This window comes from Protopterus annectens, chromosome 2.part0 (genome assembly GCF_019279795.1).
Source record: "Protopterus annectens isolate FY-2018-M chromosome 2.part0, PAN1.0, whole genome shotgun sequence".
NCBI lineage: Eukaryota > Metazoa > Chordata > Ceratodontiformes > Protopteridae > Protopterus > Protopterus annectens.
The window spans coordinates 74,919,891-74,932,853 of record NC_056728.1 but is presented as its reverse complement, the minus strand read 5'-3'; the positions used below and the strand labels follow the sequence as shown (position 1 = coordinate 74,932,853).

Below are 12,963 nucleotides of genomic sequence, written 5' to 3'. Positions count from 1 at the left end.
TATAGCAACTCTGAGATTATGCAACGGTGGGGAAAGGGAAAATGCCCCAATCCCCACTATTCCAGGATCTCACACAACACAGTTTCCCTTCATTTCTCAGCATTAGCATTCCATGTGCTGCTCAATACTGTGTCCATTTTGACAATGTGACAGAGATCCATTACAACTACAAATCAGCAGTCCTATAGCACGCACCATTCAAATGCAGTCTGGCCATGAAATGGATCTTAATATGAGGCATTTTTTAAACATTTGTGGCAATTGCTGTATTTGTTATATAATGTATGACTTGCAAATGTGACACTAGTGCCAAAAGTGGTAATCAAAGCTATTAATGGAAAGAAAAATGCAATCATCTGAATTCTGAACATGTAAAACATCATTCTTCAGATGAGATGTTAAAATAAGGTGCTACCTGCATGAGATGGGGTAGTTAATGTGGATATAAAGAGATTCCATGGCACTTAAAGTAGTTTACTACTAAAAAAATACATTCACAGAAATGTAACATTTCATCATTCCTTTCAATTCAGTGCATACATTCTTAAATTCAGAAAACCTTTTAACAAAAATGTAATAGAAAAATATTAAATCATATCACACAGTTTCTTTCCTTTCTATTTCTAGTCATATTTAACCATCTCATTTTCTTTGTTTTGTATCTCATACCTTATTAGAATGTTGCTCGTCACTTACCCCATCACATTGCCCTTGCACTTTGTATCAGTCCTTTGTTTTTTACGCCTCTTTCTTCACCATACCTTTAGAAAATTCTACAAACAATATATTCTGTCTCTTGAAGAGCTAGTTTAGCTCCGTGTTTGTTACTTATCAAATAAATCTGTTTTTGTAGGAATTGCCACTTTCATGTTTTAAATTTGTGATTTTTGGATGAAGGTATTTTGTTATCTATATATTTTTAAACTATATTGTATTTGCTCTTTCTGACAATGGTGTCAACATTTCTTATTCCACTATATTCTAACAATAGAGCTATTGTTCCTTTCACAATGCATTTTATATAGCTTCATATAAATTTATTGCTTTGTATGTCATCTTTGTTTCATCACGGAAGATTCTAGTAAAAAAAAAAAACTATCTCCAGATAAAATACCAGAATACTGACTCATAATTTATCTTGTGTCATCTTATAATAGCTTTTTACCACCATTTTCCAATTTTTGACATGATTTTATGTGGACACAGCTGTATTATACCACTCTTTTAGTTTCTACTTCTAACATGTTCTCTCTTTAGAAATCCAAGCTGAAGTTGTATTTATGTATTAAAGAACTGTGTCCTAACCATCTTTTTTTCTGTAATTTCACCTAGGAATCTATACTGCTTCCTCATTAAGACAGGCAATCGTTACTCTGTCTGTAAATATTCCATTAATTTTCTGTGTATGAAAAAATAAATAAAAAGCAGGGAAACTAGCAGACAAGTGATCCTCGGCAACAAAAATTCAGAAATATTTTAACAATTGTATATACGTATTGTTTAATTTTTAACCAGACTATTCATGGAAAACAATATAAACAGGGCTGTAAATGTGCATTTAAGAACAGAACGGACCCACTCCACACATTACTACTTAGATCAAACTAAATCCTAGTTAAGGAAAATGCTCCCTATCTACTTGCAACCCACATTCCAAAATCAGGTAAAGCATAACATATACATAAAAAGAATTTTAACTAAAATGCAATAACACTTTCATCAGGTCTGTAATGAAATCAAGAAAAACACATAGTCATTTAACCATAAACATAATCAAACTAGAACACTATACATATAAAAATACATCTGTGTAATTATATCTAGTAAATATCCATCTATGTGTATTAGTGTGCATAAAAAATAAGGTATTAACTGCTCAGAAAAAAAATGCCAGTGCTTTGCAAAAAAAAAAAAAAAAACTGTCATGATAGCAGAAAAAAACACACAAAAATACAGACAGCAATGGATTAAGTAAACTAGCAATGTATAAAAATGTAAAGGTGTGAGATGACAGAATGGGAAGAATCCAAGAATTTATTTGGACTGCAGGTTAGAGATTGCCTTCCCTATCAAGGATTTATATCAAAGTACAGGCAAAGAGAAAGCAATAGGGGAATCCTAAATGAAAGACCAGCACTGGTAGATATTTTAGTAGAATCTAGAACAGAAGATGCCACTAAAAAAGGAATAATTAGTAGAGCATATAAAATATTGCTTGATAAGAATCAGTCAGAGGAGGTTAGAAAGGATTGGGAAGAGATACTGGATAAGCAATTCACAAAGAAACAATGGGAGGATATATGTATGTATGTCTTCCAAATATGCAACAAAATCTAGAAGATTTAGGATTTTTGCTTGGAAATGTTTACATATATATTTTTATACCCCAAGTACACTCCAAAGAATTTTTCCTCAGGTAGATAGCAAATGTTGGAGGTATGACAAGGAAGAAAGAGGTAATTGGGAACTATTTTCTGTGAGTGCAGTAAATTGGCAGACATTAAGGATTCCTTGCAGGATGCACTGTCAGAGATACTGGGTGGGCAGACTGGTGTGATGAGGGAGATGATTTTTCTGAGCTATGAAACAGAATTGGAACTGCCTAGACACGATAAAACCTTGTCGTCTCTAATTATGGTGGCTGCCAAAAAAAGCAGTTGCTAGAAAATGGAAATCAAAATCTAAACCAGCTATATTAGAAGTAGTGAATATAGTAACAGCTATAAGATAACTGGGATGTTTAGAAAAAGGTAGGAGCAAACTACACAGGAATAAAATGGGAATTGTGGGAGCAATACATACAGGGGAGGAATGAGATTTAAAAGATGGCAAGACTTAAATGAGCTATGTAATGTTTGAAATTGATTAGGTAGATTATAAGTGATGCATAATGTTTGCAACTGGGAGTTGTCAGTATGGTTTGTGATGTAAAATGCTTGAAACTATGATTGAGTCGGTGTGGTTTGTTTTCATTTATGCTAATATATAATTGTTTATGTTATAAGTGATTGTTTAATAAAGATGCTTCTTGTTTAAAAAAGTGAGCAAGAATTGAATAATTTATGTAATGTTGCTTAGGTTATATGATATATAGAAATATATATGAAGCATAATTGTTAATTTTAACTTGTTAATACAGTTTGATGACTTTTTATAAATGTAAATGTGCCTATGTCACATGTGATAATTCAATAAAGGTGCTTCAAAAGAAAAAAAAAAGGTGTGGGTGTGTGCATGAGCATCCACTGGTATGGTAAACAGGGGAATTTTGCCAACACTGCATGGTAATAGCACATGACAAAACCCTGGTGTGATGCAATAAATCTAATCAAAGCAGAACTGAGGTTAAAGTAACTAATATATGCACACACACACACACACACACACACGCACACACACACACACACACACACACACACACACACACACACACACACACGCATGCACGCACGCACGCACACACACACACACACACACACACACACACACACACACACACAATGTACACATCATTTTTAATATTATTTAGTATATTTTTAGTGCATAAAAATATTCCTGAAAAAAATTCCCTAAAAACCTTTATAGATTGTGTGACAACTTACATAAATTCAATGCACTCTTAGTAGAGCAATAGTTGCTAAGTCTTGATTTTCTGAATGCATTTAATTTCAACTGCCAGCAAAGTTCCTTTTTTCTCCAACACATCATTGCTGTCCCTTTCAAGCTCATCCACCAACACACACAGTTCAGAATGATAAATTTAAAACCAGAATGTCTGGGTTGTTCTAATAAATGTTTCGCTAAGGCGTAATTTTATTTTGTTACCTAATTTTCTGTGTATGCATTCATACAAAATATATTATTACATGTATCCTGGATAACCTTGAGTTCCCACCCCCATTCTTTTCTTCTGGGGGTTTACCCTACTACCCTTTCACCACTATGAAAAATACATATTAACTCAGAATCCAGTCCTTCTGACTTATTCTAAAAAAGCCAATTTTTGCTTAAAATACAGAGTTTGTCAAATGTATCTTATTTCTAAAGGAATGTGTAAAAACCTTCCACATATTTCTTATATTATTCATGTCATTCACTATCTGTTTCAAATCATTAACCAACAAAGTCAAGTAAGGTGGCTAGATGCTCTTTCTTCTGGGAGTGAGAAGTGAGGAGGAAGTATATAGTAGAAAGTGAAGTAATTCTGGGGCAGGAGGATGATACAAACTTTAGGTAATGTGGCTAAAAGTTCTTTGAAGCAAGAAGTGGCAGGAAACGTAATGAATGTTTTTGGAGTACAGGGTAGTGGGTGTTAATTTTAGTTGTGGGTATCACAGCAGCAGCATTGAAATGAGTTTTTAGCATTTACCTGACGCCTTTTGGAGAATATTGTTCTAATGTCCTGAGGCATACCTCTCAACAATCCATTTTTCTGCAGAATGTAAATATTTTGCCTCAAATTTTTGGCCAGCTCATACAATTTGTAGGTCTCTGGCAAATCACTGAGGACTGAACTCATTAAATAATAACATACATTTCAGACTTTACTTCATATCATTCAGATAATACATACTAATACAAACCTATCATACTATAAACTTTATGAGCAATACTTAAAAAAGTCTCCAAATTTTGGTCCTTTGCCCCCACCTCCCACAATTATTTTTGCTTTCTCCAGATGTTTTGTGCTTAGAGGCTGAGAGCTGCATCCTGAAGGATATTACTCCAGCATTCAAGAGATGTTTTTGTTGATGATCTGTAATTAATTGCTAAGGTATAATATGGTCTAGTGAGGATGTTAGGGTATGAATCTCTTATAGAGTAAGAAGGATTTCTGTCAAAGATGAGATTTTTAATTGAGAGATAGTAGTGATTGTACAGTAAAGTGGATGTCATTGTGTTCAGCATAAAGAAGCCCCGGTTTTGACTGTGATGCAGTTACATTTTTTTGTGACACTCATGTGAATGAGCAATGTGTATAAAGTGTCATATCTTATTTTCTGTCCTTTGTAGGAGTTTGTAGTTTGGAATATTAAGGGAATGTAAGGCAGTAATAGGTAGTATGTATTCTAGTCTGGAGAGCAGAACATTGATGACATTGTGTTGCCTGGTTTCTTTTCTCAACAGGTTACAGATTTTGTAGGCTACTGTGAGCTGGGTAAGTACCTTTTGTGACTGCATTTCAACATAAGTTGTAAATGAAAGATATTGATCAAATAAGTGTCTTGGGTATCTGCCCTAGATGTCTGAGTTGTGACAAAAGTTAGTGGCTGGTGAAGAGAGCCCAGAATATAGAGAAGTTGGGCTGAAGACAATAGTTTATTAATGCCAGATACTATACTAGTAGATATTTTGGTGTATAATAAAAGTTTATTAGTGCAAATTTAGGTCCAAAGCAACATGAAATCATTCTATAAGAGTTTGGAAATTTTTTCATGTGATGTAAGAGTAGAAATTAAGGTTTAAATTGGGAAGTTCTCAAGGAAGATCATTAATTAAATAGTGAGAACAGCAAAGGTCCTAAAACTGATCTCTGGGGCACATCCCTACTGGGAATATGGTGTGTAATGATAGTGTTAGGGGCAAAAGTAAAGCTTCTATTCAGTAAGTAGCTCCAAAACAGGTTACAGATCTCCTCAGAGAAATGGCAGTTCCTAAATTCTTAAGGTAGAATGTTGTGGCCTTTATATTCTAAGGCTCTTCTGACCCCCCCCCCCCTTATAAAGGGTATTATTTAGTAGGAAGTAGTTCTGTATCTAGGTCTGAAGCCATGCTGTTTACCTGTAAGAATCTCACATTGTGAGATGTAGCCAAGGATTGTTTTCTATATAAATTTCTCAAAGACTTTAGCTATTGGGTCTAGATTTTCTATAGGCCAATAGCCTTCTGCTGTTTTAGGTAAGGTAACTTTTGGTAGAAGGACTATATTTGGTAAATTTCGGTACAGAGTGCAAGGCTGAATATGGGAACTAGTATTTCTGCCAGGTGATATAAACCTAACTTATGCAAAAATGGGTGTCTTATAGAGAGGTCTGCAGTTGAGTTGGAGGGAGTTCTACTCAGCTCATCCTTAGCTTCTTTTCCAGTGATGGATTGAAAATGAAGGTAGGGGTAGTCTAATTGTGCAATGGTACGGTAGGTGAAGATGAGGTAGTGTTGTTAAAGGTAACCAGATCAATCTGAGATAGATTGGTTAGACTGGATTTTATGTCTTGTAAAGTTTGTGGTTGTACATCTTGTGACTTACTTTTAAAAGTATGTCCAGAAAGATTTTTTGCTGTGTTCCAGAAGTGTATTGGACTTTAAAGTTGAGATAGTCATATATGTCTGTGTGTGTATCGTAGTAAATTGAAGGAAGAAATAAAAGCATTAGCAGAGGTAGAAATGGATCAATACATGCTTCAGTTTTAAACCCTGCTAGTCCATATTATGTTGATACTAGAAAAAGTCCTCCGGGTAATGTTATTGGAGACAATGTAAATTATGCTAATAATGATGTTGTTAACGGCAATGTAAATTACGCTAATAACCGTGTTGTTAATGACAATGTAAATTACGCTAATAACGATGTTGTTAATGACAATGTGAATTCTGCTAATAATGCTGTTGCGGATAATGAGAATTTGGTCTTTAAGCCTTTTGTAAATGTTTTGACTGCTGCTGATATCCCAGTACCTGTTGCTGTAGATAATGTTATATTGGGGAATGCTGGAAGTGGAGCCATTAGCATTGATTCTGAACATGATGCTACTCATAGTCATACTTTGCCCTCCACTTCCACCTCTGCCCACTCTTTGGTTAGTGAACCTGTTGTTTGAAGGAAAATTATTTCACACTCTGGTGAAACACAACATCCTGCCCCTTTCCCAATTACCAACACATACAGAAGGGGAAGGAGTCGCTCAATGAGCAGGGAAAGACAAAAAAGAAAAGCCTCAGGTGGAGAACAGAAAGGCCCCACGATGAAGAAGATGTGGAAGAGAATAACACCACCCTAGTTTGCAACCTTTCACATAGACCTTTAGATAAATATGAATTGAAAGTATTAAATAAAGGTCTTTCTTTTATACCCACTACTAATAGTACTATGACAGATACTATTTTAGTTACTTAATTGTTTGCTCGGAACACCCAGTTGAAGTTACTTTTAAAAAATCAGAAAGACAACCAGGTTCTCTCACCACGAAACTGTGTAGAGTAGCGATATATCCAAACCGGACTGAAGCTCACAAAAAGTGTAGCGGCAGAGCAGTAAAGACAGAAGCAACAGCTTCGCTGATTCAATATGCAATGAGCTTCAATTTGCAGTAAACCATAAAGTCATTAGATCAGGAACCATAAATTCACTTTGTTAAATAACAGAAAATCCAGTATATAAAGACCAAAACGTTTATTGTGAGCGCTTTCGCGTGGTCACCACCACGCTTCTTCAGACAATACAATTAAAATTCAAACCATCTATTTATACTAATAAATCTGGAAAAGGCGCCAAATTAAAATAAGCAACTCAGGCAATCTTTCAATTAAAAAGTTAATACAAACTTAAAGAAATTTTCAAATGCTGCAATCATTTCATGTAAAGAACCTAAATGCATCAACAATACTGAAATGTTCGTACACCATACTGTAACTACTGGTCAGTGCCTTTTTAGACCCTTTAAAATTAAGATTAGCGAAGAGTGTTTTCATGAGCGTTAAAAGTAGAATTAGACTAAACTAGAATAAGCCACTTGTTATAAAAAGGATTAGCACATTTAAAACATTCAAAATGTTTAAGATATTTAAGAATACATATCATTATAGAACATAACCTGTTACAGTAACATAAATATAATATATTTTTTTGAATATTACTTTTAAAAAATGAAGTTAATAATACCCAATTACCATGATTTCATAAACCCAGTGTATTTATTCCTAATTACCACCCCCTTCTGGATGTGTTCTGTAAGATGGTGGAAGATGACATTTATACTACATGTAAGCATCCATGCATTAATGTTAAAAAGGATAATTTAACCTTCAGACAGAAAAAAGCCTTACAAAGCCTTAGGAATGATAGGAATATTTCTATCAGGCCAGCTGATAAAGGTGGGCCCATTGTGGTGTTAGACAAGGTCGACTACAATTTTTATATGATGGAAATGTTGAGTGATATGAAGTTCTATACACTTATATCTACACAAGAAGTCCAGGAACATGTTATAAGGGTGTATAATACATTGGATGACTTAAATAAAAGTGTGATTATTAGTATGGAATTGTTTGACTTTCTGTGGGTTGAGAATCCCTTAATACCCACCATCCAAGGTCTACCGAAAATACATAAAGATCCCACACATCCACCAATGAGCCCCACTGTAGCGGGTAGGGGATGGGTAACTGAGCCTTTATCAGTATACATAGAAAATGCTGAGACCAGTGGTTGACTTGAACCCAATTATCCTTAGAGATACTAAACAGTTTTTGTTAGATCTTTATAAGGAAATGGAAACCATACAGGATAACCTTCCTTATTTTTTAGGTACAATGGATGTCAAGTCCCTTTTCACTGTCATTCCTAACCAACAAGGTATAGAAAGCATTCATCAGTATTTAACGTGTTTCACTGATACTCTCATTACTAAGGTAGACCTTTTGTGTCTGTTGTTAGAAACAGTGCTTGAGAACAACATCTTCCTTTTTAACCAACCTAGTGATGGCCATGTGGGAAAAGAAGCAACTGTTCCTTTTACTGAGATATAAGGAGTATGTTATTTTCTATAGACATTTTGGAGATGATTTGTTTTTTCTATGGACAGGCAATGAGAGTTAGTTAAATATTTTCTTTGAAGAAATCAGTTCCCTCACTGACTATTTGAAATTTACTAAAACGGAATCGTTAAGGAGTATTACTTTCTTGGATGTGTTTATAGAACAATTAAGTAATGGTAAACTCAACACAGGTGTCTATAGGAAACCCTGTTATAGAAATACATTATTACATAGAGAAAGCAGTCACCCCCGCTATGTCTTTAACAACATTATTAAAGGTCAAGCAATCCGAGCTTCTAGATTAAATCCGACACAAGATGGCTTTGAGAGGGAACTAGCTGATTTAAAGGATAGACTATTAGCTAGGGCATACAATGCAGATGAGATTTCCACTGGTTTTCGGAGTGCAGAACATCATAGGGCTAACAAAGCGTGTCCTTATTTTTCAGAAAAAGGGAATGACAAGTATATTAATTGATTTAATTCTGTTGCTACAAATATATTACCACAGAAATTTTCTTTATTTTATACGCATGACTTTGATCAGATTAGAGGTATTACATGTAGGCACTGGAAAGTTTTGACTGTTGATCCCCATATTAGAGAAATTGTGGGTGAACACCCACAGTTCTTATTTAAGAATAAGAAAAATCTCCATAGACTACTTTGCTATCCAACAACTATTACTTCTGATAACCATAACGCCTATCAAGATTTAGGTACGAACCCCTGTAACAACTGTAACTTTTGTTCCTATATATGTGATTTTAACATGTTTGTCCATCCCACTATATCTCAGTTTTATGTATTTGATGTTGTTGCTGATTGTAACACAGAACATGTTGTATACCTTGCTTTATGCTCATCCTATCCCGCCTTCTATGTCGGTAAAACCGATAGAAGGCTTAGGGACAGGGTGAGGGAACATTTGTACTAGATACGTATCATATCTAATACTAATGCCCTATCTAAACATGTTTTAGAGACGAATAACATGCATACATTTAAGTTTATGGTTTTGCACATTAACTTTCCCAGTTCGGGGGAGGGGATGTTAGGAATTTTACAGAAAGAAATGAGACCAACTGGATCATTAGACTTCAGGCACATATAAATGCTGGTCTAAATGAAAAAATTCCACTTAAACCTGCCCTTAAGAACAGTAGATTGTTTGTCAAAATGTCAAAACCCAAAATCCTAAAACTCAAAATCCTGAAAACACAAAATGGACATACTGACGTCATTGTGGCTTTGCTATTGTTAGCCCTGTGGTGTTAGGTCATGCGTTGGGTTCAGGTGAGTGTGCGGTTGGTTTTATGTTAGGGTTAGGGGCGGTTTAAGTGAGTTAGGGTTAGGGCGCAGGTTAGGCATGTATGCAATAGTGACAAATATTGGGGTTAGGGGCGGTTTAAGTGAGTTAGGGTTAGGGCGCGGGTCAGGTGAGTGATCGATATTGACGGACCTTAGGGTTAGGGTTAGGGTCAGGGTCAGTTGGTAGATATTAGTGTCTTTATAGTGACATATTAGCATTATTTGTGTTTTCAGGATTTTGAGTTTCAGGATTTTGGGTTTTCGGGATTTTGAATTTTCAGGCTTTTGGTTTCAGGATTTTGATTTTCAAGCTTATAGTGTTTCAGGCTTCTGATAGGGAACTATATATATATATATATATATATATATATATATATATATATATATATATATATATATAATAGCCCAAATAAAAACTAAATTGCCTAGAGGCTTACCTTTGAGAGAATTGGGGTTATGCCATCAGAAGGGCACAATTTAAAGATCTACCCTTCGTTCCACAAATACTTCATTACAACTCTTGCCACTCAGTTAAGTTTAATTAAACAAATGTTGTATCCATGTGACTGCACTTTAGCAGTTTCAAAAAAAAATGTACTGTCTGTGGCTGTTTTAAGTAGTTAATTGCACTGCATTACATTGTATCTGTTAGCTGTAGTTTGTGTGGTATTGTTACATTTGGGCTTCAAACCAACTATTCTACATTAAGAAGTTGTTTTTCTGTACCCTTGTGGCAGGAGTGTGATCTGCCTGTCTGAGCTGGGGATTGCTGGTGGAAGCCTTATTGTGTTATTTCCTGATTGGTGGTTAGCTTAAAACTCGTTTCTCTTTGCTCATATTTAAGCCTTGCATTTGTGCAGTGCTGCTCTTTGCACAGCAGCAGTTAGCATTGCCCTATATAGATGCAAAAGCCTAGAAGCTCGTTTTTTTCCCTAAGCAGCTGTCAGTAAAACCCTTCCAAGCTTCTGTGCTGCTCTAGGAGCAACTCAGTTGTGCACTGAGCAGCTTTGCCTTATTGATCAACCTTAGCCTACACAAAGTATAGGTCCCCCTTGTAGTCTCGGTGGTACAAGCTCAGTCCTGTCAAATTAACACATTCTCTTCCCTAACAAAACATACAGTAAAAGCCTGCTATCATGAATGGGCAGTTTCCCATCATCTCTCTGGCCAACCTGATAGACATGGCCATCCTGAGGCAATGTAGGAATTGTCTCGTGGACTGACAACCACTTGCTCCTGAAAAAACAAATACTTTATGTGAGAGGTGTAGTTACACTATGAAATTGGAGGCAAGACTCTCACATAAGGACAAATCTAATGCCGAACAGGTCATCAGCACACACACACACTTCCCACACTAAATAAGGGCATGACACATAAACCCACATATGTAGAGGTACTCACTAGTAAATTACCAAAAGCACAAAGGCCTCCCAAATGGAGTCCACTTACACACATAACAATGCAAAAAACAGTACATATAACAACACACACACACACACACACACACACACACACACACACACCAGTGTCTCAACAAATAACCCCATAAGGTGTAACACCACAAAACCCAATGTACTAGTCATAGTGACTCCATTGTGAGACACATGGATGTTCCCCTCACCAGTCTGAATAAGGGTCGTGTTACATTTAGCTGACTGTCAAGTGCCAGGATCTGTCAAGTCACTCAAGTCACTCAACTACAAGTACCAGTATGACTCCGTCATAGTCGATGTGGGGGTGAATGACTTGAAGTCTATGTGGGGGTGAGTGACTTAAGGTGTACCTCACTGAACTATATGAAGAGAGACATGACTGAGCTCTCAGATTATGTGTCAAAAGCAAGTAATAGCCTAGCCTTAAGCAGCATTCTACGTTCTCCAAGGATGATGCCACAGTATAAACAAAAAATGATTGACTTTAACAATTGTCTTAGATTCTGGTGTCATTCCAAGGGAATCCAATATTTGTCATCCTGGGAAGACAATGTCAACAGACAGTGCTTTTTTGCCAGAGATTGTCTGCACCTGGATACTGACAAAGGCATCAACCACCCCTATTCTGCCTTTTTTAGGCAATGTCAAAATAACCAACATCTCAACATAACAAAATCCTATCTAGATAAACTCAAGGTACTGCTGCTTGATGCTAGGTATCTAAAGAAGAAACTGCACTCTCTGGAAGTACTCCCTACTTTGGAAGATGCTGACGTCTATGCAGTCACTGAGACATGGATCAAAAGAGCAGAAAGCACCCCTGCCGTGCAGGACTACGATGCCTTCCATACGTTCAGACCACAAACTGAGCATGAAAAAAAACAAAGGAGGAGGTGCATCCATCTTCATTAAGGATAAGTACATGTCTAGAACAGTATGATTCACTTGAGCTACTCCATGTCCAATTAACCACAGGCAAAGCTATCTACCACATCACAGCTAGCTACTGGTTCCTCACCATGAAACAGGAAAAGTATACCACATACATGGACTTAACTGGAGGCACTTGCCATACAACTCAACACCTTACTCATGGGTGATTTTAATTATCCTGCCATTGACTGGGAAGCATACATGACCACAAACATGCTGGCTCAGAGGTTTTTGGACTTTGTCAATGCAAATGCTCTGAAACAGCTATTCAGCCCATCCACAAGAAGCTCAAATGTCCTGGAAATAGTACTAACATGGGAGAGCATTGCACCCCACCACTGTGATGGTAAGATTGGACCATACGTCAGTCTTGTTTGATGTAATTATAAGACCAGATACCCCATCGAGCTCAAAAATGCTTAAGAATTTTTCAAAGACAAATTACTTCTTACTAAGTGATGGTATAAAAAGTTTCAAAGCCCCCTAGAATGCAGATAACATGGACACCTATGCAAAGTTGTACACCAAT

The 12,963-nt window shown here is 36.1% G+C and overlaps 1 protein-coding gene across 2 annotated transcripts in view; it reads right to left on the bottom strand.

Moving 5' to 3' along the window:
- Positions 1-12,963, bottom strand: part of OBSL1 (obscurin like cytoskeletal adaptor 1) — a 1,518,259-nt gene that overhangs the window by 327,438 nt on the left and 1,177,858 nt on the right. The window lies entirely within an intron of this gene.